The sequence below is a fragment of the Rhinopithecus bieti genome, unplaced genomic scaffold, assembly GCF_001698545.2.
Source record: "Rhinopithecus bieti isolate Rb0 unplaced genomic scaffold, ASM169854v2 scaffold_3057, whole genome shotgun sequence".
In the NCBI taxonomy this organism is placed as follows: domain Eukaryota; kingdom Metazoa; phylum Chordata; class Mammalia; order Primates; family Cercopithecidae; genus Rhinopithecus; species Rhinopithecus bieti.
Genome location: NW_016803927.1, coordinates 463,493 through 469,281, shown reverse-complemented (window position 1 = coordinate 469,281; position 5,789 = coordinate 463,493). Strand labels below are relative to the sequence as shown.

Here is a 5,789-nt window from a genome sequence, read left to right as displayed (position 1 = left end):
TTGGCCTCCCAAAGCTGGGATTACAGGTGTGAGTCACCATGCCCGGCCAGAAAATATGTTTTTAAAGGACTCTAGATATTGTTAATTACAGTTAAGAGAACAAAATGGAGTAATGCAATAGGTAGTGATTATAGAGGAGGGACTCTAAGAGGTGGCCTTGGTATTAACATTAGAATGTTGAGAAGAAAGCAGGGTTCTGAGCAGGAGCAGCAGCACGTGCCGCACGCTGAAAAATGAATGATCCGGATGTGTCACAGGGTGATTGAGGTACAGTGACAGTGAGTGAGAGGGTTTGGGATCCAGCAATGTGGGTGGTGTGCTACATAGGCAGGAAAGGGAAAGGAGATGAGATCCAAAAGGTAGGCAGGGTTTAGAGCATGTACAGCCTTATAAAGACAGTGTGGATCTTATCCTAGTTACTATAGAACAGCTGCTAGAAGGTTTCATGCAAGGGAGGTGAGTTAAGTGCTTTCATTTAACCTTTAGAAACCAGTCATCACACTGGTTGCCATGAAGATGAAGTGGGCAAGTGGGATGGAAGGGAAGAGTGGAAACTACTAGCAGTAACCTGGGTAAGAGATGAAAGCAATTGAGACCAGGTTTTTAGCAATAGAAATTGTGAGAATTGGTCAGATTCAGCATATATTTGGAGGCGGAGCTGAGACTTACTAATGGATTGGATGTGGATTGTGAGGGGAAGAAAGGAAAAGATGATGCCAAAATTTATGGCTAAGGAACGGAGTGGCTAGTGTTGTCTTTTTAGTAAGATAGGAATAGATTTGGGGGGAATAAGTAGATGTGGTTTAGCCATGTTAAGTTTGTCTCTTAAGCATTCAATTTGAGATACAAAGAATGCAGTTACTCTTTAAAGTCTGGAGGTCACAGAAGAGGTGAAGGCTACAGGTAGAGATGTGGGATCCGTCTATGTACACGTCGGACTTAAAACCATGCAACTGAATGAGATCACTTAGGTCTGAGAGTGAGGATAGAGAAGAAGTATAAGCAATGTGCTCGTGAGTACAGCACTTTGGGAGGCCGAGGAGGGTGGATCGCCTGAAGTTAGGAGTTCAAGACCAGCCTTGCCAACATGGTGAAACCCCGTCTCTACTAAAAAATACAAATGTTAGCCGGGCGTGGTGGCAGGCACCTGTAATCCCAACTACTCAGGAGACTGAGGCAGGAGAATAGCTTGAACCTGGGAGGTGAAGGTTGCAGTGAGCTGAGACCACACCACTGCACTGCAGCCTGGGCAACAGAGCAAGACTCCGTCTTAAATTAAAAAATAATAATAATAATAAAATAAAATAAAATAAAAATTTTTTTCAGACAAAATTTGAGAAAATTAATTACCAGAAGACAAGCTCTACAGAAAATGCTTAAAGTCCTACAGGCTAAAGGAAGATGATCCTAGAAAGAAGCATGAAATGACAGAAACTGATCACAAAGTTGAAAAATAATGAAAAGTACCAGAAAGGTATGGGGATATATAAAAGATATATGTTGACTATTTAAAACAACAATAATAATGCCTTGTGGAATTTTAAGATACATAGAAATAAAATACTGACAATACTAGTCCAAAGATTGGGACTGGGAAGTTTCTTGTATCATTCAGACAGTGCTAGACCATAATGAGGAGTGGTTTGCACAATTTACAATTAAAAAGCTAATGGTACAACTAATGAATATGGAAAGAATGATAAAATCAGCCAGGTGCAGTGACTCATGCCTGTAATCCCAGCACTTTGAGAGGCCGAGGCAGAAGGATTACTTGAAGGCAGGAGTTTGAGACCAGCCTGGGCAACAAAGCAAGACAATGTCTCTACAAAAAATTAAAATATAAGCCAGGCACAGTGGCAAGTGCCTATAGTTCCACCTATTTGGGAGGCTGAGGTGGGAGGATCACTTGAGCTTAAGAGTTTGAGGCTACAGTGAGCTATGATGGCACCACTGTACTCCAGCCTGAGTGGCAGAGCGTGACACTATCTCTAAAAATAAATAGAGAAATAGTAACTAATAGATAAATAAAATGAAAATTGCCACTTTATAACCACCACAATATTAATTAATCCAAGCAAGAATCATCACTGATCGCTAAAGCAAGTGAAGGAATTTTGATGAGAATAGCATATTTACATAGCCCCAAAGTTTTCCCCCATGAATTACTTATTAATCGTAAGAGGAAGAAAAGAAATTTTATATTGGAGAAACCTGGTGGTACCTCAATCATGACCAAAGTTAACACAGCCAGTAATGGGATGAATAAAATCCTTGTGCCTCCTGATGTGAGACACTGAAAAAATACAAGATTACCTAGCCAATATTCCTGCCAGAAAAACTAACCTAAACCGAATCATGAAGAAATAACAAACTGAAGAACATTCGACAAAATAACTGGCCGCTCCTTCTCAAAAATGTCAAGGCCATTAAAGATAAAAAAAAGTCTGAGGAACTATTCCAGATTAAGGAAGACTAAAGCAGGCTAGGTGCAGTGACTCCTGCCTGTAATCCCAACACTTTGGGAGGCCAAGGCAGGTGGATCGCTTGAGGACAGGAGTTCAAGACCAGTCTGGCCAACATAGCGGGACCCCCCCCGCTCTGTTCTCTACTAAAAATACAAAAAATTAGCTGGGCTGGTGGTACAGGCCTGTAATCCCAGCTTCTTGGGAGGCTGAGGAACAAGAATCGGTTGAACCCAGGAGGCGGAGGTTGCAGTGAACCGAGATTGTGCCACTGCACTCCAGCCTGGGCAACAGAGTGAGACTCTGTCAAAAAAACAAAAAACAAAAAAGAGAAGGAAGGAAGGAAGGAAGGGAGGAAGGGAAGGAGGGAGGGATGGAGGGAGGGAGGAAGGAAGGAGAGGAAGAGAGAGAAAGAAAAAGGAAGGAGAGAAGAAAGAAGGAAGGAAGGAAAGAGGAAGAGAAAGAATGAAAGAAAAAGGAAGGAAGGAAGGCAGGGAGGGAGGGGAGGGGAAGGAAGAGGAGGGGAGGGGAGAGGAGGGGAGAGGAAGGAAGACTAAAGAGACAGGTCAACAAAATGTAATGCGTGATCCTTGCTGAGATCCTGGACTGGGGGAATTTTGCTGTAGAGACAGCTGGTGAAATGGGAATAGGAATGTACGGATGCTCCTCAACTCATGATGGGGCTGTGTCCTGATAAACCCATTGTTAAAACATATCACACGTTGAAAACACATTTACTACTCGATTATACCAGTCATGAAGATGAAAAATCATAGCTCGAACTATCATTAAATCCAGATGCTCCTCGACTTACCATAGGGCTATGTCCCAAAAAGCTCATCACAAAGTCGAACGATCATAATCGAACAATCATACGCTGGAGACCATCTATGTAAGTATTTGTAAAATGTCTTAATTTTTAGAATTGCACTACGGTTACATAAGTGAATGTCGTTGTTCCTGAGAAATACACACTGAGGTGTTGTGGGACAAAGGGTCCTGATTTCTGCAACTCGGTGGCTCAGTGGTTCAGAAGAAAGCGGTGAAAAAGCAATGTGGAGAAACGTTAACAAATAGTGGAACTGAGTGAAGGCTATGTGGAGTTCCTTCATATTCTTCTTACAACTTTTCTGTAAGTCTGAAATTATTTCAAAATAAACTTTTTTTTTAAGCTAATATAGCCGGGCATGGTGGTGTTCACCTGTAGTCCTAGCTGCTCAGGAGGCTGAGGCAGGACGACGGCTTGAGCCCAGGGACTCGAGGTTACAGTGGGCTATGACAGTACTACTGCACTCCAGCCTTGGTGACAGAGCAAGACCCCATGTCTAAAAATAATAAATACAAATAAAAAAGCTAATGGAGGACAAAATATAATGATAAAAAATACTTGATTAATCCAAAGAAAGGCAGGTAAAGGAGAAATAAAGGAATAAAGAGCAGATGAGGCCGGGTGCGGCTCAAGCCTGTAATCCCAGCACTTTGGGAAGCCGAGACGGGTGGATCACGAGGTCAGGAGATCGAGACCATCCTTGGCTAACACGGTGAAACCCCATCTCTACTAAAAAAATACAAAAAACTAGCCGGGCAAGGTGGCGGGCGCCTGTAGTCCCAGCTACTTGGGAGGCTGAGGCAGGAGAATGGCGTGAACCCGGGAGGCGGAGCTTGCAGTGAGCTGAGATCCGGCCACTGCACTCCAGCCCAGGCGACAGAGCGAGACTCCGTCTCAAAAAAAAAAAAAAAGAGCAGATGAACAAAGAGAAAACAAGCAGCAAGATAGGACTTAAACCTATTTATATTAGTAATTACATTAATAATTATAAAAATGCAAACTCAATTATATTAATAATTAGTAAATGCTAGTTATGTTAATACAGCAAATGTAAACAGAATATTCCAATTAAGTGACAAAGATTATCAGACTATTAAAAAACAAGACTCAACTATATGTTACTTATAAGAGACACATTTTAAATGCAGTCCTGCACCACATAACATGATTTCAGTCAACAACAGACCACAGAGATGATGGTGGTCCCATACAATTACAATACCCAATTTTTACTGTACCTTTTCTATGTTTACATACACAAATACTTACTATTGTGTTACAATTGCCTACAGTATGCAATACAGTAACATGTTGTACAAGTTTGTAGCCTAGATGTGTTGTAGACTAAACTACACCCCATAGAGCCCAGTTGTATAGTAGGCTATACTGTTTAAATACAATCTAGGGTGTTCACACAGCAACGAAATCACCTTACATTTCTCAGAATGCATCCCTGTTGGTGAGTGACATGTGACTGTCTAAAGGCACAGATAGGTTGAAAAAAAAAGATAGAAAAAGAATGCTCATCAAGGCCGGGCGCGGTGGCTCACGCCTGTAATCCCAGCACTTTGGGAGGCCAAGGCCAGCAGATCGCCTGAAGTCAAGAGTTCGAGACCAGCCTGGCCCAGATGGTGAAACCCTCCCTGTCTCTACTAAAAATTCCAAAATTAGCCCAGCGTGGTGGTGCTTGTCTATATTCCGAGTTACTCGAGAGGCTGAGGCAGGAGAATAGGTTTAACCCGGGAGGTGGAGGTTGCAGTGAGCCGAGATCACACCACTGCACTCCAGCCTAGGCAATAAGAGGGAAACTTCATCTCAAAAATACAATAAAACAAAAATTCAGAATCTTAGCTGTAAAGGGGAGTCAAGTGGGACCTGGGGTCAAGAAAGGGTTTATCAAATGCATCAGGAAAGAAGGTGGGAGACATCAGACTGGGTGGGAGTAAGCGCATTTGCTGGTTGAAAGAAATGTAAAAGCTCTCATCTGTGTCTGTGGAAGGTGTGAGGAAGGAATTGGGCAGCAGAGACTTGAGGAGAGTGAATATGTAGATTAGTGACACTGGAAAAGACCATAATTGCAGAGGTGTAATAGGATACTTATGTTGAAAGTTAATCTGAGATTTGTGGTCATAACTCAGAATTGAGGCCTCCCCGCCCAGTGGGTTGATTTTTTTTTTTTAAAGTTAATTGTGATTTTTTGGCAAAAACCCAAAATTGGGTTTCCCCCCCCCGGGGGTTTATTTTTTTTTTTTTTTTTTTTTTTTTTTTTTGAGACGGAGTCTTGCTCTGTCGCCCAGGCTGGACTGCAGTGGCCGGATCTCAGCTCACTGCAAGCTCCGCCTCCCGGGTTCACGCCATTCTCCTGCCTCAGCCTCCCGAGTAGCTGGGACTACAGGCGCCGCCACCTCGCCCGGCTAGTTTTTTGTATTTTTTTAGTAGAGACGGGGTTTCACCGTGTCAGCCAGGATGGTCTCGATCTCCTGACCTCGTGATCCGCC

The 5,789-nt window shown here is 42.8% G+C and overlaps 1 long non-coding RNA gene across 1 annotated transcript; it reads left to right on the top strand.

The window, feature by feature from the left end:
• LOC108519930 (uncharacterized) lies at nucleotides 1–3,604 on the top strand. The gene is made up of 3 exons (XR_001882766.1): nucleotides 1–267; nucleotides 1,327–1,474; nucleotides 3,386–3,604. It is a non-coding gene; the product is annotated as an uncharacterized LOC108519930 (long non-coding RNA).
• Nucleotides 3,605–5,789: the final 2,185 nt, after the last annotated feature.